At 38.6% G+C, this 25,885-nt stretch overlaps 2 protein-coding genes across 3 annotated transcripts in view; both read right to left on the reverse strand.

Moving 5' to 3' along the window:
• The window catches only part of LOC133664674 (lactosylceramide 1,3-N-acetyl-beta-D-glucosaminyltransferase A-like), a 30,270-nt gene extending 8,063 nt beyond the window's left edge, over positions 1-22,207 (reverse strand). The window contains exon 1 of one of the 2 annotated variants that reach the window (XM_062069505.1): positions 22,094-22,207. The gene's annotated coding sequence lies outside the window, so the exon portion shown is untranslated. Of the gene's footprint in view, positions 1-21,835; positions 21,978-22,093 lie in introns of those variants that run through there. The other variant, XM_062069504.1, reaches the window with a different exon arrangement.
• The window catches only part of LOC133664678 (lactosylceramide 1,3-N-acetyl-beta-D-glucosaminyltransferase A-like), a 55,584-nt gene extending 33,358 nt beyond the window's left edge, over positions 1-22,226 (reverse strand). Inside the window, exon 1 of the mRNA XM_062069509.1 lies at positions 22,094-22,226. The gene's annotated coding sequence lies outside the window, so the exon portion shown is untranslated. The remainder of the gene's footprint in view (positions 1-22,093) is intronic.
• Positions 22,227-25,885: the final 3,659 nt, after the last annotated feature.

A 25,885-nucleotide genomic window follows, 5' to 3' on the forward strand; every position in this document is an offset into this window, starting at 1 on the left:
AATATCGGAAATTATCGGTATCGTTTTTTTATTATCGGTATCGTTTTTTTTGTTTGTTTTTTTATTAAATCAACATAAAAAACACAAGATACACTTCAATTAGTGCACCAACCCAAAAAAACTCCCTCCCCCATTTAGACTCATTCACACAAAAGGGTTGTTTCTTTCTGTTATTAATATTCTGGTTCCTACATTATATATCAATATATATCAATACAGTCTGCAAGGGATAGAGTCCGTAAGCACACATGATTGTGCGTGCTGCTGGTCCACTAATAGTACTAACCTTTAACAGTTAATTTTACTCATTTTTATTAATTACTAGTTTCTATGTAACTGTTTCTATATTGTTTTACTTTCTTTTTTATCCAAGAAAATGTTTTTAATTTATTTATCTTATTTTATTTAATAACTTTTTTTAAAAAGGACCTTATCTTCACCATACCTGGTTGTCCAAATTAGGCATAATAGTGTGTTAATTCCACGACTGTATATATTGGTATCGGTTGATATCGGTATCGGTAATTAAGAGTTGGACAATATCGGAATATCGGATATCGGCAAAAAAGCCATTATCGGACATCCCTAGCATATATATGTATGTATGTATGTATATATATATACACATACACTCATATATACATACATACACACACATACACTATATTTATATATACATATATACATACATACACTATATTGCAAAAAGTATTTGGCCACCCATCCAAATGATGAGATTCAGGTGTTCTAATCACTTGGCCCGGTGCATAAAATCAATCACTTAGGCATGGAGACATTTTCTACAAACATTTGGGAAAAGAATGGGCCGCTCTTAGCGATTTCCAGCGTGGAACTGTCATAGGATGCCACCTGTGCAACAAATCCAGTCGTGAAAATTTCCTTGCTCCTAAATATTCCAAAGACAATTTTATTATCAGAAAAGTGAAGAGTTTGGGAACAACAGCAACTCAGCCACCAAGTGGTAGGCCACGTAAACTGACAGAGAGGGGTCAGTGGATGCTGAAGCGCATAGTGCATAGAATTTCGGCACAGTCGGTTGCTACAGAGCTCCAAACTTCATGTGACCTTCCAATTAGCCCACGTACAGTACGCAGAGAGCTTCATGGAATGGGTATCCAGCTGCATCTAAGCCATACATCACCAAGTCCAATGCAAAGCGTGGGATGCAGTGGTGTAAAGCAGTGGTCCCCAACCTTTTTGTAGCTGGGGACCGGTCAATGCTTGAAAATTTGTCCCACGGACCAAGGGGTGTGGGGGGATTTTTATTTTTATTTTTTTCATAAAGAAATACAATCATGTGTGCTTACGGACTGTATCCCTGCAGACTGTATTGATCTATATTGATATATAATGTATATATTGTGTTTTTTATGTTGATTTAATTTAAAAAAATAAAAAAAAATCTTGCGCGGCCCAGGGGTTGGGGACGCAGTGGTGTAAAGCACGTCGCCACTGGACTCTAGAGCAGTGGAGACACCTTCTTTGGACTGATGAATCACGCTTTTCCATCTGGCAATCTGATGGACCAGTCTGGGTTTGGAGTTTTCCAGGAGAACGCTACATTTCGGACTGAGTGTGAAATTTGGTGGAGGAGGAATTATGGTGTGGGGTTGTTTTTCAGGAGTTGGGCTTGGCCCCTTAGTTCCAGTGAAAGGAATTTTGAATGCACGTCAAGTTCATATGCGAGTAAAGGCAGGTGGCCAAATACTTTTGGCAATATAGTGTTTGTATATATGGTCGAGGTTTCTGTGGTTTGTCCGTTATACAGTGCTCAATACCAGGGTAAAGCGGAATATACGTTAGGTGAGGAAAAAATACAGAGGCTATTTCATCCCTACAAGCCTGCTTCGCAGGGGATTTTATTGAAGTGTCACTTCAATAAAATCCCCTGAAACATGTGTGTTGACTTTTTGTGCTGGTTGCATTTTTTTTTGCGACATGTTTAGGTTGTTTTGATTGGGTCATATAAGTAATTGCTGTGCTGTCGTCACTTTAAAGCTAAATTCACAGTCTTTGGCCTGATTTACTCACGGCATTAAACATTTTTTTTTCCATCAGCATTTATATGCTGTAAAACAGGGGTGTCCAAACTTTTCCCACTCAGGGCCACAGACTGAAAAATCAAAGCATGCGGGGACCATTTTTATATTTTTCCTTTTTTTAAAACCAATACAATATATAGGTTGTTTTTTTTTAACCTTATGGCTTTCCTCAAGTTTGGTCCCCGGTACCCGGAAGGGTCTCAGTCATAAAAATGTTAGAAATACGTCATAAATTATTATTTTTTCATTTAACGCTTGAATCTCGAGATCAACTTCAGGTCTGTCTGTCGTTATAACGTTTTTTTTAAATTTTGTTTTTATGTTTTATGTTTATGCCCTTTATGTCAAAACCCTTATTTATATGGCAAACACACAAACTATGCAACATTTTCCCCCAAAACATTTCAAAGTGGAATATTTGATGTGAAGTAATTGGAACCCTAAATAGGTCAATAATTCATAACAATAAAAAAATAAAAAGAATAAGTGTTGAAAATAAGCCAAATTTCTATTTTTTTTAATTTTACTATTAACGCTTAAGTCTGTAGATCTGTTGATTATAAGATTTTATAACTTTTTCTTTTTTTGTTGTTTGTTTGTTTGTTGCCCTTTTTGTGAAAGAAAACTTTGTTTCGCACAAAATGTGCAATATTTTCCCCAAAAAAATATTTAAAAGTGTAATATTTGATGTGAAGTAATTGGAACCCTAAATAGGTCAATAATTCATAACAATAAAAAAATAAAAAGAATAAGTGTTGAAAATAAGCCAAATTTCTATTTTTTTTTTTACTATTAACACTTAAGTCTGTAGATCTGTTGATGATAAGATTTTATAACTTTTTCATTTTTTTTGTTTGTTTGTTGCCCTTTTTGCGAAAGAAAACTTTGTTTCGCACAAAATATGCAATATTTTCCCCAAAAAAATATTTAAAAGTGGAATATTTGATGTGAAGTAATTGGAACCCTAAATAGGTCAATAATTCATAACAATAAAAAAATAAAAAGAATAAGTGTTGAAAATAAGCCAAATTTCTAATTTTTTTTACTGTTAACGCTTAAGTCTGTAGATCTGTTGATTAGAAGATTTTATAACTTTTCCATTTTTTTTGTTTGTTTGTTTGTTGCCCTTTTTGTGAAAGAAAACTTTGTTTCGCACAAAATATGCAATATTTTCCCACCAAAATATTTCAAAGTGGAATTGTTCCAGTGAAGTAATTGGAACTGGAATAGGGACGGCGTGGCGAAGTTGGTAGAGTGGCTGTGCCAGCAATCGGAGTGTTGCTGGTTACTGGGGTTCAATTCCCACCTTCTACCTTCATAGTCACGTCCGTTGTGTCCTTGGGCAAGACACTTCACCCTTTGCCTCTGATGGCTGCTGGTCAGCGCCTTGCATGGCAGCTCCCGCCATCAGTGTGTGAATGGGTAAATGTGGAAATACTGTCAAAGCGCTTTGAGTACCTTGAAGGTAGAAAAGCGCTATACAAGTACAACCCATTTATCATTTATATAACCTTCAATAGGTCAATAACAGTCCGCATGGCAGCTTTGTGTTATTAGTGTCAACATTGCCACTTTTTCTTGTTACATTTCACCTGTTTACTCTTTTATTACACTTTTTCATGTTTTACATGTAGTATTTGCAGAATGTGCCGGGGGCCGTTAACAAATTAGCTGGGGGCCACATATGGCCCTCGGGCCGCACTTTGGACATGCCTGCTGTAAAACATCATAAATTGTACAGTAAGCTGCCAGTTATTCCTGCAAAATCGACAATTTTTGTTTTAAAGTGTACATTAAAAAATATAATAGGCATAGGCAATTGTTTAATAATATGGGCAAAGATGATGCAAAGCCTTAAACATTAATATTCACATACTACTCACTGTTACAAGCGGCCCTCTGAGCACAAAAAATGGCATTATTGGCTTTATTTTAACAAAAAAAATCCTAGGGTACATTAAACACATGTTTCTTGTTGCAATCATAGAACAATTTTGTCCTTAAATAAAATAGTGAACAAACTAGACAACTTGTCTTTTAGTAGTAAGTAAACAAACAAAGGCTCCTAATTTGGGTGCTGACATATCCAGTAACATAAGAGAATGAAGGATATACTTGCTGTCAAACTGTCAAAGTGATGATGTCATATAAATTTAATACGAAAAAAATAATACAAAAAAACTAAAGTCCCGCCCCCTGGCTTCCGGTGTGCATGTCCCGCCTTCTGGCCTCTATGATTTGATAAGATATGATTTACTATATTTAATTGGACAGGTCTTTGAAAGATGTGAAAACAAGAATCTATATATTTACTATATTTTATATATTTCATCTGGAAAGTTATTACAGCTAGAGTAAATTCTGCAAAATTACAATTAAAAACAATTTGGCTGGGGGCCGGGCTGTGTGTGTGTGTGTGTGTGTGTGTGTGTATATATATATATATATATATATATATATATATATATATATATATATATATATATATATAATATATATATATATATATATATATATATATATATATATATATATATATATATATATATATATATATATATATCCGCGGGTCGCCACCTTGTCGTGGTGGAGAGCCTTGTGTGTTCCAATGAACCTAAGAGCGATGCCGTCGGGAGCCTCGGCTCCTGGTAGGTTCAACCATGGCGGTAGGGTCGAGGGGGAGGTTTCAGACGAAGCGCGATCCAAAAACCTCAACGGCGGAGCTGGCGGAGGATGACGCGTCGCCCCCGGCAGTGAAGGCGGATGAAGGTTAAGGGTGCCTCACTGCCTACTGGGTGCACCGTGTGTGTTTGGCTATGGGAGTAAACCCCTAACGACAAATCTGTTGTGAAGACCCGCATCAGGCAGCCATCAACAGACCGGTGTGCTGGCAGTCTTCTGCAACTCCTTTCTGCAGAAGGTCGTCATGAGCTCTTCATGCCACTGGAAGACGTAGGGGGGAGCCAAGGTAGTGAGGGTAGTGACTGCGCACCACTTCTTTCACTCTAATCTACTCCTTGCGCAGGCCTGCTCCAAAGACCCCCACCCCCTTTCCCACCCCATCCCCTCCCCTCCAAGTCCTGCGGCGATGGAGAAGGGTGGCAGATACAGGTCAGGATGTGACTGGGAGTATCTAGCCCAACTCTGCACGCAGGCGGCGTGGGATAGACGGTCGCTGAGGTACGGGACGGAACAGCGCGTCTCTTCGGCAGCTCCCCACGTGACTGAGCAGCCCCACCCTGCTCACCCTGAGATGGGAAGGGCCTAGAAAATGTGGCCTAAAAATGGTCTGTTCCTCCACTCCCGGGCAGCCTACCGCAGCTGCCGGGTCATCCCCCCATGCGGTCGAAAACACAAGAATAAAACCCGACTGACACTCACACTAGCGACTTGGAACGTCCGTACGCTTTTGGATGTGCGTGATGATTCATCTCGTCCCCGCAGAAGAACAGCGTTGGTGGCGCACGAACTGAAGAGGTATAACATCGACATTGCGGCCCTTAGCGAGACCCGCTTCCACGGGGAGGACTCCATAGCCGAGGTGGGAGAAGGATACACTTTTTTCTGGAAAGGGCTTCCGGAAGGCTCCCGCCGTCTCCATGGTGTAGGCTTCGCTGTGCGGACCTCCCTACTTCAGAAGCTTCCCGAATCTCCAGTTGGCATTAGCGAAAGGTTGATGACCTGGAGGATTCCCCTCACCAATAACCGTTACTGCACCCTCATCAGCGCCTATGCCCCAACACTGATTGCCGACCCTCAATGTAAGGAAGAGTTCTATGCCTCCCTGCACTCCGCCATCAGCAAAACACCACTCACTGACAAGCTCATCATTCTAGGGGATTTTAACGCAAGAGTGGGCTCGGACAGTGTACTGTGGAGGGAAGTGATGGGTCGGCATGGTGTTGGTAAGCTCAACAACAATGGTCTCCGTCTTCTCACTCTATGTTCTGAGCATCAACTGGTCATCACAAACACCTTGTTCCAACTGAAGAATAAGTACAAAACATCCTGGCAACACCCTCGCTCTAAACACTGGCATCTCCTAGATTACATCATCACCCGCCACGCGGACAGGAAGGAGGTGCGCATCACTAGGGCCATGCGTGGAGCTGACTGTTGGACTGACCACCGCCTGATCAGAACAAAGATTGACTTAGAAATACGTCCTCAACAGAGAAAAACACCACCTTCCAAGAGGCTCAACTGCGATGCACTGAAGTCCACGCACTCCGTCAACCAGCTCAGGAAAAAGGTAGCAGATCAGCTGTTCAAGATTCCTGAAGTACCACCAGATCTGGACACTGGACCTACCTGGAGCACCCTACGCACTGCCCTCCACCAGGCGGCCGTGGAGTCTATAGGGTACACCAGAAGGCGACATCAAGACTGGTTTGACAATAGTGCGCCAGGAATCTATGACCTGCTTCAGGCAAAACACAAGGCCCTTGCAGCTCACCTATCAAACCCTCAATCCACCGTCCTGAAGGCTCAGTTCATCCGTCTCAGAAATGAAACCCAGCGCACCCTCAGAGCCATGGAGAACGACTGGTGGACCCAGAAGGCCCGCGAAATACAACATCACGCAGACACCAACAACTCTCATGCCTTCTACGACTCCATCAAGTCCATCTATGGCCCACAGAGGAAGAACATCACCCCAGTTAGATCTGCTGACGGCACCACTCTCTACAAGGACAAACAACAGATCCTGGACAGATGGGCTGAGCACTTCAGGGTACTGTTGAACACCACAAACCCTGTACAGACAGACATACTCTCTGACCTCCCATGCCTGCCCCCTGTAGACTCACTGGACTCCTCTCCCAGCTTCTCAGAAGTACTCAAGGCCATCAAGAGTCTAAAAAAACAACAAGAGCCCAGGCCTTGACGAGATCCCGGGAGAAATCTTGAAGCACGGTGGATATCTTCTGCACCGCAGAATGCACCAGCTGATCACTGCCATCTGGTCGTCTGAAGTCATCCCGCAAGATTGGAAGGATGCTAACATCATAACGATCTATAAACGCAAAGGCGACAAAGCAGACTGCGGCAACAGCAGAGGTATCTCCCTACTATCCGCAGCTGGGAAGGTGCTAGCAAGGATCATGTTACATCGTGTAGCAACTCATGTAACCGAAAACATCCTGCCCGAATCTCAATGCGGCTTTAGACGTGATCGGAGCACCGCAGACATGATCTTTGTTGCCAGACAGGTACAGGAAAAATGCAGAGAACATCGCAAAGACCTGTACATGGCATTCATTGACCTGTCCAAGGCCTTCGATACAGTAAACCGGGACTTGCTGTGGAAAGTACTTGGAAAACTAGGTGTACCAGCAAAGTTTTGCAACCTACTGCGACAGCTACATGATGGCATGCAGGCCTGTGTGAGCAACGGCGGCCAACAATCCCCATTTTTCAGTGTGAATGTGGGGGTCAAGCAAGGGTGTGTCCTTGCCCCAACCATATTCAACATGTTCATTTCCACTGTCACCCTCCTGTCCCATAAACACCTGGACCCCACAGATGGGATTCAGATACAATACCGGCTAGATGGTAACCTTTTTAACATCCATCGCCTCCAAGCCACCACTAAACTCACCACCCAGCATATTCTGGAACTACAGTATGCAGATGACTGCGCTGTACTTGCACACTCACCAGAGTCTCTCCAGCGCGCACTGAATGGGGTAGCCTCCATCTACAGTGCCATTGGTCTTCAGATAAACACCAAGAAAACACAAATACTCGTGCAGGAGTTCACTCCCCAGCCAAACACGCCGATCTTCACCCTTGACGGGCACCCATTAGCCACCGTCCCCCATTTTACCTACCTCGGTAGCACCCTGTCGCCATCCTGCACCATTGACGATGACGTCCAGGCCCGTATTGGCCTGGCCTCTGCTGCCTTTGGAAGGCTACGGTCCAGGGTTTTCTTGAACAGGAATCTAACCATCTCCACCAAGACAGCCGTGTATAAAGCAGTCTGCCTCTCCACGCTGCTCTATAGTTCTGAAACCTGGACACCCTACCAGAGGCACATCCAGAGTCTCGAGGCCTTCCACATCCGCTGCCTCCAAAGGATCCTAGGTCTAACCTGGGAAGACAGGGTGCCCTACACTTAAATTTATGACCGGACCAACACACCCAGCATCACAGCACTCCTTGGCCAAAAACACCTAAGATGGGTCGGACATGTGATCCGTATGCCAGCCCACCGTCTACCCCGTCAGATATTGTATGGCCAGCTTTCAGTCGGTCAAAGGTCTGCCGGGGGCCAGAAAAAACGGTACAAGGACCACATTAAAACTCTCCTGAAAAAGTGTGACATCAAACCACCAGCACTGGAGTCCCTGGCTGCTGACCGCCAGACCTGGAGCTCTACCTGCCACCAGGGAATCACACATCTTCAGGAGAAGTTCACAGAGCGGAGAGCACAGCGGCGTGCACAAAGACACCAACGTGCCACAGCACCAGCGACCATCACTGCTGCCTTCCCCTGCCCCTCCTGTGACAAAGTCTGTGGATCACGCATAGGCCTGAGCAGCCACCTGGCTATGCACAGGCGAAAGGCACAACAATAACCAATCCAATACGTCGTTTAGAGCAACGTCATCATCGACATCGATGGACTGCCATAGGCAAGTAAATATATATATATATATATATATATATATATATATATATATATATATATATATATATATATATATATATATATATATATATATATATATATATATATATATATATATACATACATACATACATACATACATACATACATACATATATATATATATATATATATATATATTCCTTGCGCACTAATTGACTGACAGAGCACGCACTTGGCGCGATGATGTCATGTTATCGATGAAAAAATGCATTTTTAGACAATATGATTTGCCTGAGTGGTTAGTAGACCCCGAGAGTAACAAGCGGTTGCCTTGTTGCCTTTCCATTAAGAAAAATAAACTACTTTTTTAGTATACGTTTGCTGGTTTCAAGAAATGTAATGCCGAGCGCATATCATTATGTCAAGATAATGGCACTAGCATTTACTTCATTTAAGAATATTTTTCATTATATTGAGAAAAAAGGTCAATTTTTTTTTTCTATCAAGAAAAGTGCACTTGTTATTAGTGAGAATATACTTATTTTAAGGTTAGCTAATTTTACTTGTTTTGGAAAGTCTTGATAAGCCAAATTTTCTTGTTTTATTGGCAGATAATTTTGCTTAGTTCAAGTAAAATACCCCTAATTTTTGTATTTTTGTTTTCTTGTTTTTGAACACTGACTTTTTGCAGTGTAGACTTGAAGGGGGGGGGGGGGGTATCATATCCTAACCCTAACACTGTCCACTATTTTCAGGAAAATGTTGTAATGTTTTATAATGCTACATTTCATCTTATTTTATATCATAGTCAAACTGACGAAGTTAGAAATAATGTCAAGGCGGAGACTATGGCGGCGCAAATTACTGCGCGGATTGCTTTCCCGAGATGCAAAACAACTGGACTGGACATCGGATGAAGGTAGATACATGATTTATTCTTAACTCCAAAAAGAACAAAACAAAAGGCGCGCATGAGGCGGAGAACAAACTTGGATAAGAAACAAAAACTAGCACAACGGCAGAAACTATGAACATGAAACAAAACTCGCTAACTGCGACATGACAAAACAAAACTTACGTGGCATGGCATGAAGCATAAATTATGAACAGGCATGAGTATCAGAGGTAACAGAAGTATCATCGGACAACAGCGGTAATGTCGCCAGGCCGACTGCCTGGCAACTACCAGCTTACCACAGAACATGACAAATACTGTAAGTCTTTCTTTGTTTCTGAAATACTGTATATCTTGATTTTAAATACCACCAACCGATTAAATGGTTTTTTTTTATACCAACATTAAAATATACTATGCAACAATAGTTTTAACAATACTACAAATAATATTAAAGTCACGTTGTTGATTGTATGTTTTTTAGTTTAGGTTTAAAGCCACATTTGTCACATTAAAAGATCTATAGAATATACATTGGAATGCCTGCCAATACTTGTAGCATGTACTGTACTCAAAGTGTTGTTTTCCGAAGTGGTAGGAAGGGCTTGTACTTGGGTAATGCTCATGTATCGTACTTGATCAATGAAAGTGTTTTATTATATATTGTAGAAAAAAAAACGAAGTAGGAAATAAATCATATTTGTGTTATATGGAATATTATTTGCAGTATTGTTAAAACTAGTGTTGAAAAATAGATGACATATTCTATTGTTGGTATAATGTATGTGTTTAAAAACAGGACAATGTTTAAAAGCAAAGAAAAAGCTTATCTCAATAGTTTGTAGTAGTTATTATTATTATTAGCCTTTATTTAACCAGGTAAAATCCCATTGAGATCAAAGATCTCTTTTCCAAGGGAGACCTGGCCAAGAGGGTAGCAGCAAGGTTACATTAAAAACAGTAAACAAATACATAAAACATCACATTTACAACATTAAAACTTGCTCACATAACACATGTGCATACAGAGAAGGTAGACTGCAATCCTTTCACAGAAGCTTTAAACTCATTCAACGTAACAAGGGTTTGAAGTTTAATATTCGATTGTAGGTTATTCCAAGCCTTCGCTGCTGAAAACCTAAATGCTTTCTTGCCCAGTTCAGTTCTTACTTTGGGGACGACAAATTGCAGAACATTCATTGAACGAAGATTGTGACTTCCTTGTTTCTTTGTTAAAAGACAAGACAGATAAGATGGAGTGATACCCAGAATGGTTTTGTAGATGAAAACATACCAATGATTGAGGCGTCGAGCACATAAAGATGTCCAGTTAACCATTGAGTATAATACGCAATGGTGAGTAAGGGGAGCGCAGTTGGTGATAAATCTCAGTGCACCGTGGTACACACTATCCAGCTTGTGGAGACAACCAACAGTAGCATTCATGTACAACACATCTCCATAGTCAATAACAGGTAAGAAGGTTGTTTCCACCAATTTCTGTTTCACAGTAAAAGAAAAGCAAGACTTGTTTCTATAATAAAATCCCAGTAAAAGTTTCAGTTTTTTTACAACATACTGAATGTGCTCCTTAAAACACAAGTGGTCATCAATTAAAAATCCTAAATATTTAAAAGCACATACTAACATAATTTGTTGCCCATTTCTTGTTAAAATGTTCTCACACAGTGCTGATCTTCCAGTTTTTGATGTGGTAAAGAACATACACTTTGTTTTCTCTGCATTTAAAAGCAGTTGAAGATAGCAAAGTTGTTCTTGTACTCTGTCAAATGCATGTTGTAGATATTTAAAGGCCTCAGCAGGAGTGGGTGCTGTACAGTATATGACAGTATCATCAGCGTAGAAATGGAAAGTTGAGTTCGGAATATTCTGTCCAAGATTATTTATGTAAATAGTGAATAATAATGGGCCCAACAAAGAACCTTGAGGGACACCCTTTTCCACTTGCAGTACGTCCGAGGAGGAACCTTCTATCTGAACAGCCTGAGTTCTACTTGTGAGGTCATTTGCAAACCATCCAACTGCTTGCTGAGAAAAACCAATAGCTGAAAGACGTTTAATTAAAATGACATGATCAACAATATCAAATGCCTTTGAAAAGTCAATAAAGAGGGACAGACAGCACTGCTTCTTGTCAAGAGCTTCAGTTACATCATTTATAAACTTCATAGCAGCAGTAACAGTACTGTGATTTCTGCCAAAACCTGACTGAAATGGTGACAGAATAAAGTTGGTGTCCAAAAAATATTTTATCCGTTCACTGATAAGGGATTCAAGCACTTTTGCCGGAACAGAGAGTTTAGAGATCGGTCTGTAATTATTTAGATTACTAGGGTCACCTCCTTTTAATAGGGGGATTACAAGGGCAGATTTCCAATCCAAAGGGATTTCATTTGAAATTAGAGTAAGGTTAAAAATGTGAGTCAGTGGTCCAGCTATAATTTCAGCTGCCAACTTTAAAAAGAGCAGCTCCAACTTATCTGAGCCAGCTAGCTTTCTCGGTTTAAGTTGCTTTAGAGCCCTCATGACCTCTGTTGTGGTAAAGGGTGTAAAGTTAAAAACCTGGGTATTTTCAACGGTTCTTTCCGGAGTTTTCAGTAGAGTTGTCAGAATTGTAGAGAAAACCAGAGGAAATAAAATGATTATTAAAATGACTACCCATTACTCTGACACCATCAACAAGTATACTAGGTGGGAGATTGACTGAATTACAGCAGCCGGACAAATATTTGATGATTTTCCAAAACTTCTTTGGGTGTTTGAGGTTTTCTGTTGTTGTGGAGAAATAAAATTCTGATTTGACTTTCCGAAGGAGAGAAGTAAATTGATTTCTTAATTGTCTAAAATTCAACCAATCCGCTTCTAACCCTGACTTGCGTGCCCTGGCCCAAGCAGCATTACGCTCATGAAATACATCTGACAGGTCCGTTGTAAACCACTGATTGTCACGACCTTTAACCCTACATTTTCTAAAAGGGGCATGTTTGTTCACTATACTCAAGAAGTTTTCGTGAAAATATTTCCAACCCAGTTCAACATTATCAAAAAGAGCAATTCCATCCCAATTAAAAAGATGCAAGTCATGTAAAAAAGCTTGCATCTCAAATACTTTCATATTACGTTTTTCAACAAGACGAGGCTTGCTTTTAGGAATCCTTGTGTCTCGCACTATTGCAGTCACACAATGATCTCTCACATCATTAGGGAAAACACCAGATGCAACAAGTTTAAAGGGCATATTTGTTAGAATTAAGTCAATGAGTGTAGCTTTTTGAGGGCATTTAGGATTAGGTCTTGTAGCTGAGTTTATTAATTGTGTTAAATTTAGAGATTCACACTGTGCTTTCAAAGAGTCAGACACAGATGTGAGCCAGTCCCAGTTCAAATCACTATTTCATTGTATTTCAGTTGAGACAGAAGCTTCACAAGAGTAGATAGGGAATTACTAGGGGCAGATGGAGGCCTATAACACCCCACTACCATAATGTGGGGATTTCTAGCTAATTCAATTTCAAGTGCTAACAGTTCAAGTTCTTTACTTACTGATTCAGAGAGCACTAATTTAACATCAAACCTCTGCTTAATATATATGGCCACTCCGCCACCTTTTCTTTGTCGGTCAGTACGATAGACATTATAGCCATGAATGTAAATATCTTTATCAAGCACAGATTGTTTAAGCCAAGTCTCAGATAAGACTACAATATCAGCATTTGTTGAGTTTATCCAGATCTTTATCATATCAAGTTTAGGGAGTAAACTCCGAACATTGATATGAATAATCCCAAGACCAGATCTAGTTTTAAAATCCGCAGGGGTAAAACATTGTGTAGGTGTATCAGGGCCTGGATTAGTCTCAACATTTCCTGAGAGCAATAACAATAAGTAGTTAAAATAGGTACAAAGAGGAACTTTTACTGTCACGAACGGGTGTGCAATCCCCCTATAATTATTAATGTATTCAATAATGAAAAGTAGGAAACACACAGCTCTTTAGGCGTATAGCATATTGATAACAAAGAATAATAATAAAAACTTAAAAATTGTCGTCGTGAAATAAGAAACATCTTAAACTGTCCAAGTGTACGTACGTGCAAATCAAGTTTGTAATATTGTTTTAGGAAAACAATAAAACCGTGAAAATACTGAAAATAGTGAGTGGATGCATGACAAAGTACATAAAGCACATACGGTATGTACATGCACATCCATGGTTTGCAGTCATTGAAAGTACAAGTAGAATGATATAACGTATCCGTGATGTGTACAAATGCACAAATGTGCAAGGTGTACAGGTCAGTGTAATAAGAATCATTAACCTAGGAAAATGTATCATACAAATAAAACATTACAAATGTATAAAAAGTCTTTAAACACAGCTAAACACATGGCTAGTTTGATAAACCATTAGAATTATAGTAACATCAATTTGTTATGACCTCAGTGTGAAATCACTTACAGTGTTGATAACCTTTAAAATAGGCTTTCATGTGCACGTGAATATGTTGCTATAAGAGTTTAATGCTGTCTTGTGGTGTCTGTTTTATACCATTATACCACTTAATTCAGATTGTATAATGCATATGTTCCTTTTTGACTGTACTTAAATGTATAATCGACTATATTTATATTATTCACATGTGAATAATGCTGTATAAGAGACTGTATTTATATTATTCACATGTGAATAATGCTGTATAAGAGACTGTATTTATATTATTCACATGTGAATAATGCTGTATAACAGACTCTATTTATATTATTCACATTTGAATAATGCTGTATAACAGACTGCATTTATAATATTCACAAGTGAATAATGCTGTATAATAGACTGTATTTATATTATACACATGTCAATAACGCTGTATAACAGACTGCATTTATAATATTCACAAGTGAATAATGCTGTATAATAGACTGTATTTATATTATTCACATGTGAATAATACTGTTTAACATACTGTATTTATATTATTTACATGTGAATAATGCTGTATAACAGACTGTATTTATATATTATTCACATGTGAATAATGCTGTATAAAAAACTGTATTTATATTATTCACATGTGAATAATGCTGTATAATAGACTGTATTTATATTATTCACTTGTGAATAATGCTGTATAATAGACTGTATTTATATTATTCACATGTGAATAACACTGTATAACAGACTGTATTTATATTATTCACATGTGAATAATGCTGTATAACAAACTGTATTTATATTATTCACATGTGAATATAGCTGTATAATAGACTGTATTTGTATTATTCACATGTGAATAACGCTGTATAACAGACTGTATTTATATTATTCACATGTGAATAATGCTGTATAACAGACTGTATTTATATTATTCACATGTGAATAACGCTGTATAACAGACTGTATTTATAGTATTCACATGTGAATAACGCTGTATAACAGACTGTATTTATATTATTCACATGTGAATAATGCTGTATAATAGACTGTATTTATATTATTCACATGTGAATAATGCTGTATAACAGACTGTATTAATATTATTCACATCTGAATAATGCTGTATAATATAGACTGTATTTATATTATTCACATGTGAATAATGCTGTATAACAGACTGTATTTATATTATTCACATGTGAATAATGCTGTATAATAGACTGTATTTATATTATTCACATGTGAATAATGCTGTATAACAGACTGTATTAATATTATTCACATGTGAATAACGCTGTACAACAGACTGTATTTATATTATTCACATGTGAATAACGCTGTATGATAGACTGTATTTATATTATTCACATGTGAATAATGCTGTATAACAGACTGTATTTATATTATTCACATGTGAATAATGCTATATAATAGACTGTATTTATATTATTCACATGTGAATAATGCTGTATAACAGACTGTATTTATATTATTCGCATGTGAATAATGCTGTATAATAGACTGTATTTATATTATTCACATGTGAATAACGCTGTATAACAGACTGTATTTATATTATTCGCATGTGAATAACGCTGTATAACAGACTGTATTTATATTATTCACATGTGAATAATGCTGTATAACAGACTGTATTTATATTATTCACATGTGAATAATGCTGTATAACAGACTGTATTTATATTATTCACATGTGAATAATGCTGTATAACAGACTTTATTTATATTATTCACATGTGAATAACGCTGTATAACAGACTGTATTTATATTTATTCACATGTGAATAATGCTGTATAATAGACTGTATTTATATTATTCACATGTGAACAATGCTGTATAACAGACTGTATTTATATTATTTATATTCAGCCAATATTAATCAGTAAGGTACAGTATGTACACACAAATAGTTCTAGAGTAACACAATGATTGACCTTAACCTAGCCTTAATGTATAGACGTACATGTGCAGTGGGGTTGTGGGAAACATTCTGCTCTTAAACATGTAAAATATTGCTACCAAAACATAATAAAATGGTTTGGGTCTGATTTAACATAACTTTAATGAATAGATGTACAAATGCAGCAGGAGGACCCTGCTTACACATCATGTGTACTCATGCACATATGAGTACACATTTAAAGTATAAATCTGTATACTTAAATATCAAAGAGGAATAGCATCGAAATACTGTTGGCATTGAACAATATTCAGTGATTGGTAAATAACAATCAGTATTTACATCTTTCACCTTCATTTCAGTGTATTGCATATTTACAGAAGTTGGGGAAACCTAATGCACAATACAGAGAACAAGGAATAAGGAACAATGGTGTACAAGAGGAAGGGGGAATGTTGTGTGTAAACTGACCAAAACAATTAAAACAGCTCTGGAGAAGAAAAATAGTGATTGATAATGATAGTCAGAAAGATTTCCATTGAAATTTCCATAACCATACTTCAGACTATAAGGCGCACTTAAAATCCTTTCATTTTCTCAAAAAAATTGACAGTGCGCCTTATAACCTGGTGCGCCTAATGTACGTATTCATTCTGGTTGTGCTTACTAACCTCAAAGCAATTTTATTTGGCACATGGTGTCATGATAAGTGTGACCAGGAGATGGCAGTCACACATAAGAAATACTTGTGGACTGCAGGTTGACGGCTTTTAACAATACAAACCCCGTTTCCATATGAGTTGGGAAATTGTGTTAGATGTAAATATAAACAGAATACAATGATTTGCAAATCCTTTTCAACCCATATTCAATTGTATATTTTTTTTGCAAATAATAATTAACTTAGAATTTCATGGCTGCAACACGTGCCAAAGTAGTTGGGAAAGGGCATGTTCACCACTGTGTTACATGGCCTTTCCTTTTAACAACACTCAGTAAACGTTTGGGAACTGAGGAGACACATTTTTGAAGCTTCTCAGGTGGAATTCTTTCCCATTCTTGCTTGATGTACAGCTTAAGTTGTTCAACAGTCCGGGGGTCTCCCTTGTGCTATTTTAGGCTTCATAATGCGCCACACATTTTCAATGGGAGACAGGTCTGGACTACAGGCAGGCCAGTCTAGTACCCGCACTCTTTTACTATGAAGCCACGTTGATGTAACACGTGGCTTGGCATTGTCTTGCTGAAATAAGCAGGGGCGTCCATGGTAACGTTGCTTGGATGGCAACATATGTTGCTCCAAAACCTGTATGTACCTTTCAGCATTAATGGCGCCTTCACAGATGTGTAAGTTACCCATGTCTTGGGCACTAATACACCCCCATACCATCACACATGCTGGCTTTTACACTTTGCGCCTATAACAATCCGGATGGTTCTTTTCCTTTTTGGTCCGGAGGACACAACGTCCACAGTTTCCAAAAACAATTTGAAATGTGGACTCGTCAGACCACAGAACACTTTTCCACTTTGTATCAGTCCATCTTAGATGAGCTCAGGCCCAGCGAAGCCGATGGCGTTTCTGGGTGTTGTTGATAAACGGTTTTCGCCTTGCATAGGAGAGTTTTAACTTGCACTTACAGATGTAGCGACCAACTGTAGTTACTGACAGTGGGTTTCTGAAGTGTTCCTGAGCCCATGTGGTGATATCCTTTACACACTGATGTCGCTTGTTGATGCAGTACAGCCTGAGGGATGGAAGTTCACGGGCTTAGCTGCTTACGTGCAGTGATTTCTCCAGATTCTCTGAACCCTTTGATGATATTACGGAGCGTAGCTGGAGAAATCCCTAAATTCCTTGCAATAGCTGGTTGAGAAAGGTTTTTCTTAAACTGTTCAACAATTTGCTCACGCTTTGTCACGCTGTTGACAAAGTGGTGACCCTCGCCCCATCCTTGTTTGTGAATGACTGAGCATTTCATGGAATCTACTTTTATACCCAATCATGGCACCCACCTGTTCCCAATTTGCCTGCTCACCTGTGGGATGTTCCAAATAAGTGTTTGATGAGCATTCCTCAACTTTATCAGTATTTATTGCCACCTTTCCCAACTTCTTTGTCACGTGTTCCTGGCATCAAATTCTAAAGTTAATGATTATTTGCCAGTCAGTTTGAACATCAAATATGTTGTCTTTGTAGTGCATTCAACTGAATATGGGTTGAAAATTATTTGCAAATCATTGTATTCCGTTTATATTTACATCTAACACAATTTCCCAACTCATATGGAAACGGGGTTTGTACAGTAAGTGTGACATCATTATTCTTCATAACCAAACTATGAACAAAGCTGTAGGTACCACGTTTCTATGGACTAAATTAGTCTGATTCCTCAAATAATTTGGTCCGAAAGAAACTTGACTTCACTTAATTCAATCGCATTAAACACCAAAGATTATGCGATTCGAAACCAGTTCTCTCTGGCATGCAGTGAGTTGTCCGTGCGCCAAACTCCGTGGCGGGCCAAATATATCAAAGCTTAATTAAGTCAATATTTTCAAAGTATATGATCAAATGAAAACATCCCCGCTTAATTGTCCGTCACATATTTAAAGAAGACACTTTACTGACGCCAACACTCAACACAGTAAAGCAGACTTTTATTTGTTAATGTTGAATATTCAATAATATGGCAAATTCTTGCATCCAGCACACCTTACAACAGTGGTAATAAAAGATGCAACCTATGCTTAAAAGAGAAACTGTTTATTATATACCGCCCAGACCTGTCATCCCTCAACAAGCGCAGCGAAATTGTATCAGCATGCCGTCACAGAAGGAAACACCTCCTAGGTAACACATGAGCCAATCACCACGCCCCTACGCCTGCCTGTACCCACCCGCTCTGTGTCCTATATAAACCATGGTATGTGAATGCTTCTATTAAAATCTCCTGATGATTGAGGGAACCCCTCATGAAACAGGCCTGTAGAGATGAAATAGTCTTGTGATTTTTTTCACCACACATACATATATTGCGCTCTACCACGGTATCCAGCACTATTTTGTGGATAATCTAATTAAGACATATATATATATATATATATATATATATATATGTACACTACCGTTCAAAAGTTTGGGGTCACATTGAAATGTCCTTATTTTTGAAGGAAAAGCACTGTACTTTTCAATGAAGATAACTTTAAACTAGTCTTAACTTTAAAGAAATACACTCTATACATTGCTAATGTGGTAAATGACTATTCTAGCTGCAAATGTCTGGTTTTTGGTGCAATATCTACATAGGTGTATAGAGGCCCATTTCCAGCAACTATCACTCCAGTGTTCTAATCAATCAATCAATCAATCAATGTTTATTTATATAGCCCTAAATCACAAGTGTCTCAAAGGGCTGTACAAGCCACAATAATGGTACAATGTGTTTGCTCATTGGCTCAGAAAGCTAATTGATGATTAGAAAACCCTTGTGCAATCATGTTCACACATCTGAAAACAGTTTAGCTCGTTACAGAAGCTACAAAACTGACCTTCCTTTGAGCAGATTGAGTTTCTGGAGCATCACATTCGTGGGGTCAATTAAACGCTCAAAATGGCCAGAAAAAGAGAACTTTCATCTGAAACTCGACAGTCTATTCTTGTTCTTAGAAATGAAGGCTATTCCACAAAATTGTTTGGGTGACCCCAAACTTTTGAACGGTAGTGTATATATATATATATATATATATATATATATATATATATATATATATATATATATATATATATATATATTGTGGAGGGGGGCGGGGCCTGCGGGCCTGCCGCGGAGGGGTGTGTAAGGACCGGCCTCGAAGCCAGCGGCAGGTGAGTAGATTGCCCAGCTGGGGCTTGTTATCTAATCACCTGTCGCCTTTATTAGCAGCAGCCGGTCAGAGACAAGTTGTTGGGAGTTGGAGCGGACAGGCACGTGCACACATAGGGCCCTAAGGGTGCTTCAGTCCCTGCCCTTTTTTTGCCTCGTCTTAAAAAGTGCCCTCTGCCTGTGTGTGTGTTGTTGTTTTTTTCTTCTTTAAACAACATTAATAAATTCCTGTCAGGGATGTAAAAAACAAAACAAACAAAAAAAAACAGCGGTACAAAAACTCCACGTTTTCTTGTAATACCGGGTTGTTTGAGCCTGCCGCTTCCACCAGAAAGAGAGAGAGAGGGTGAGTAAGTGAGAGGAGAGAGAGCCAACTGCGCCCCTGAGACGTGACAGTGGAGCAACTTGAACCTGTGAGTTATGTTATGGTCTAGTCGCCGTCCACTTATTCAGCATCTAATATGGGTAATATTTCAGAAAAACGCTGTATTATTCTATTATTCAATGTGTCAGCTTCTGTTTTTGCCGGACGTCGGAGCACTGCGCATCAATTGAGCACGGCACATCAAGTCCGCACAGAACAGAGCGGATCGTGCAGGACAGGAAGTAATGTACAAAATACAAAATAAAACACCGGGTTAATTTTCAAAATAAAATGCACTGTGTTTACGGCGGATCACATTTTTTTCACAGTAGAGTTTTAGATATAAAGTTTATTGGGACTTTGCTATTACTGTGTGGGTTAACAAAATAATAATAATGATAATAATAACAATAATAAGAAGAATAGCAATGATAATGATAATAATAATAATAGTAATAATAATTATTATTATTATTAATAATAATAATTTCAGCATTCTGGGGATATAAGATGTAGGTTATCAGTTAGGAATATTGCCATCTGTATTTAAACTTGATTCATGTTGATTATGCCTGCAGCACAATGCCAAAAAAAAGAAAGGATACAGCCCTCTACTGGCCCCTGGTCAATATTTGTGGCCCTGTATTGCGTTTCAGTTGTTTAGTCTGAGCATTAAGTGAGAAAGACCATAAGTTACAACTAGATGGTGTTTTCATCAAGTTAAGGGAAGAAGGACAAATTTTCACATTGAAGTTTTTTCCATTTGGGTATTTATTTTTGTATTTATTTTTTTCAAAGTTCATGTTGCACTGTTCAATGTTCAATATTAAAGTGCTTAACTTTAACAAAAAATAGCCTAATAATAAACCAGTGTTTTGTTGCTTTTCATGTCCTCCAAGCCTATGATAATGTGAATTAACTCATTATGACCATAATTTGTTGACACAAAAGAAATGGCAATCACTTTTACCTACAAAGGACACACAGCTAAGTAGTTAGCTTCCTATTAGCACATTTAATTTTACATTAATTTCCGTATCGTGTAAAGCAGTGGTCCCCAACCAGACCCGGTACCGGTCTGTGGACCGATTGGTACCGGGCCGCGGCCGCACAAGAAATTATTATTATTATTATTATTTATTTTATTTTATTGTATTTTTTTAAATTAAATCAACATAAAAAACACAGTATATACATTATATATCAATATAAATCAATACAGTCTGCAGGGATACAGCACACATAATTTTATTTCTTTATGACAAAAAAAAAAAAAAAAAAAAAAATTTTTACTACCCCCCACCCCCCAAGCATTGACTGGTCCGCAAGTACAAAAAGGTTGGGGACCACTGGTGTAAAGGACCAAAAAAAAATTCCTGTCCTTTTCTGACTTTGAGCCCCTGCCCCTCTATGCCCACCTCATGTGCACGTCCCTGGCGAGGAACACGCACAAAGCCAGAAAGCAATAAAAGACGTGATTCAAACTGTCTACTGGGGTCATGAAGATCTGTCGGCATCAGAAGAACCCACCACAAGAGGAAAACCTCTACATTATATATATATATATATATATATATATATATATATATATATATATATAAAACGAAATATGTATAATATTTACATTTAACAAAAATAGTAATTACTTACCAGTGGTCTCTTTAGTCTTTTCTTATCACAAACATTTCAGTAATGTTTATATATCATATATATGTGCAATATATATATTAAATATTATAATAAAATAAATTGTATACATCTAATATACAATGAATGACATTTATTCATTCAATATGTGACTCTACTGTGAGGACCAAGCAAACCACAGCAGAGTTACAGCAAATAACTGAAGCACACGGGCAGAAAAAGTCACAAACTTTGTTAGAAATGTCATCATAAAGGACTCACCTCTTTGACACGGGTGTGACAAGCGCTCATTTTCATCTTTCTTTGCAAAGTTTGCGCCTGACCTTTCTTTGTCCCGCTTCTCTTTATGATGAAAAGATCAGCTCCATGTTGTGCAGCTGCAGCTGTGTCTGTCACACACACTGTGGGCGTGTCACACACACACTGTGGGCGTGTCACACACAGCCTGTGGGCGTGTCACACACAGCCTGTGGGCGTGTCACACACAGCCTGTGGGCGTGTCACACACACTGTGGGCGTGTCACAAAAACTGTGGATATGGCAGGGGGAGAAGGGCTGCCTTTAACGTCGTGACATAACATTTTGCTATCACGCACCCATTATGTATAGGTCAATATACAGTTTAAAATGTTTTTTTTATAAAAGACTCAATTTTTGCATTAAAAACATTAAACAACTATTGTTGATATCAGTATTGTTATTGATACTGTTGCTTTTGACATTATGTGGTTTTTGGAAATAAAATGTTTAAAATACATTTTTAAAAATAAGCCAACAAAGATTTACCAAGATCCAAACACCACGTGCTAAACCAGGGGTGGGCAATTAATTTTTACCGGGGGCCGCATGAGCAACGCGAGCACTGCTGGAGGGCCACATCGACAATATTTCAATTAAATTTTGCTCAATATTATTTTTGATATATACCATAAGATAAATAATAATAATACTTTCATATAACCTAACTTAACTTTATACCAAAAGCACTGCTTTGGAAATCATTTGTACCCCTTTCAGAGATCACATTTAGTTCCCCTTAAACATCCTCATGTTGCACAATGAAATGTAAGCATAGGATGAAGTGTGCATTCCTGTAACTTTCTCTAGTAACAGCATTCCATGATTAATATCAATAAATTAACATTAATAATAAATGACAGTAAAATAAGCACACGTATGACTGAGGAGTCATAGTGTAACTTTGTGTGGTGTTTGAGTTGTCCGACTTTTTGTGTGGCCATAAACGCACCAGTGGCTTAGTGGTATGCGTGTTGGTGACAGATGACAAGTTGGTTTGTACGGCAGAAAATGACTAGTTTTTCGAGATAGAAGTGTTTTACTCATGTTTTTGGTGTGGTTATGGCCGAATATAAACAGTTTTGCTCAATAAAGTGATCGATATAATTCCTGTCCTCGAAGCATCTCGATAGACGTTACAATAATTGAACGGTGTTGACGAACACGTTGACTGTCACTCAAAGTTGCATTGCAAAATTACAAAGAATAAATGTGTTTGTTTTGTTTAGGATTCAGGTGGGATTTGATTTGGTGCGCAGCATATATTTGCTGCGCGCAGAGGACGCTTGAGCAGTGCGCAATTGCGCAGGCGCGCACCTTAGAGGGAACGTTGCTTGTTGAAAACACGCCATTCGTCATCAACTTTTCTCTTTTAAGCGTCTCGGGTGTAAAGCGGGCATCACTTGTCGCTGTGCACCTTCACTCACAGGTTACACACGGACATACGCCCATAAATAACAATTTTCAAAATAAAAGCAGCACAGTTGTATTGCGCGCACGTCATAGATGTTTTTTCAACTTTATTTTGTAATTTGTGATTGCAGCTGTTCACATTCACTCACAATCGCGCAAGCGCATACGTCCACACGGAAGTAATACAAATAACGCTTTTCAAAACAAAAGCAGCACCGTTGTATTGCACACTCGACATAGATACTTTTTTACATTTATTTTGTAATTTATGATTGGCCTCACGCGGGCCGGACAGGGACGCACAAAGGGCCGGATGTGGCCCACGGCCCGCAGAATGCCCAGGTCTGTGCTAAACAGTGTGTGCAATCCGTAAAACGGTGTGCGCCATTAGTGGGCTAACCACGACCCTTCCGGAGCAAGAGTGAAGTGTCTTGCTCAAGGACACAACGGACATGACTAAGATGCAGAAGACAGGGGTTTCAAACCAGGAACTCTCAGGTTGCTGGCACGGCCGCTCTACCCACCGAGCCACGCCGGTCTGTATACATACATAAAAACATACATATACATGTTTATACATATATGTATAAATATATATACATATACATTAATATATATACATATTTACATACATATATTTAAGTATATATTTGTATATACATATATACACATACATACATAACAATAAACCCACATAAGAAACCAAGAACTCGCCTTCGATCATTCTACAGTTATAACGTGATTGGGCAGGCACGCTGTTTATATCGTGGGAAAGCGGACGTGAAAACAGACTGTCGCCGCTGTCCCCACTCAGGTCCGCATGGAGCTGGAGGGGGCGTGGCCTCCAGCTCCGGCTGAATTCCGGGAGATTTTCGGGAGAAAATTTCTTCTGGGAGGTTTTCAGGAGAGGCGCTGAATTCCGGGAGTCTCACGGAAAATCCGGGAGGGTTGGCAAGTATGCAGTAAGAGGATATATGGGCTCATTGTTCTTCCACCATAGAAGTGGGTCAAAATCTAGTTTTTAATGCAATATGGACTTAAATCTGCTGCTATAAAAACATTTGTTATTGCTTTAGCCCTGCCTGACTCGACGAGGAGAGGCTGCTTGAATGCAGCCTCTCTGTATAACTGTATGTATATGTATATATACATATATATACATATATATGTATATACACAAACACATATACAAATATACATATATGTACATACATATACATACAGTATGTATATACACAAACAGTCTTGATCAAAAGTTTACATACACTTGTAAAGAACAATGTCATGGCTGTCTTGAGTTTCTAATAATTTCTACAACTCTTATTTTTTTGTGATAGAGTGATTGGAGCACATACCTGTTGGTCACAAAAAACATTCATGAAGTTTGGTTCTTTTTTTGAATTTATTATGGGTCTACTGAAAATGTGAGCAAATCTGCTGGGTCAAAAGCAATGTTAATATTTGCTTACATGTCCCCTGGCAAGTTTCACTGCAATAAGGCGCTTTTGGTAGCCATCCACGAGTTCTGGTTGAATTTTTGACCACTCCTCTTGACAAAATTGGTGCAGTTCAGATAAATGTGTTGGTTTTCTGGCATGGACTTGTTTCTTCAGCATTGTCCACACATTTAAGTCACGACTTTGGGAAGGCCATTCCAAAACTTTAATTCTAGCCTGATTTAGCTATTCCTTTACCACTTTTGACGTGTGTTTGGGGTCATTGTCCTGTTGGAACACCCAACTGCGCCCAAGACCCAACCTCCGGGCTGATGATATTAAGTTGTCCTGAAGAATTTGGAGGTAATCATCCTTTTCTCATTGTCCCATTTACTCTCTGTAAAACACCAGTTCCATTGGCAGCAAAACAGGCCCAGAGCATAATACTACTTCCACCATGCTTGACGGTATGCATGGTGTTCCTGGGATTAAAAGCCTCATCTTTTCTCCTCCAAACATGTTGCTGGGTATTGTGGCCAAACAGCTTGATTTTTGTTTCAGAACTTTCCTCCATATGGTCTTATCTTTGTCCACCATTTTTGTCAAGAGGAGTGGTCAAAAATTCAACCAGAACTCGTGGATGGCTACCAAAAGCGGGGAAACTTGCCAATATTAACATTGCTCTATGTAAACTTTTGACCCAGCAGATTTGCTCACATTTTCAGTAGACCCATAATAAATTCATAAAAGAACCAAACTTCATGAATGTTTTTTGTGACCAACAAGTATGTATGCGCTGTTGTTTTTAGGTTATAGAGTTTTTATCCAATCAGAATTCAGCTAGCTTATGTTGCCATGCTGTACCAAAATCTCCCCGAGGTCTTCAGAATCAACAACGTGGGCGTCT

The sequence above is a fragment of the Entelurus aequoreus genome, linkage group LG14 (assembly GCF_033978785.1).
Source record: "Entelurus aequoreus isolate RoL-2023_Sb linkage group LG14, RoL_Eaeq_v1.1, whole genome shotgun sequence".
Taxonomy (NCBI): Eukaryota; Metazoa; Chordata; class Actinopteri; order Syngnathiformes; family Syngnathidae; genus Entelurus; species Entelurus aequoreus.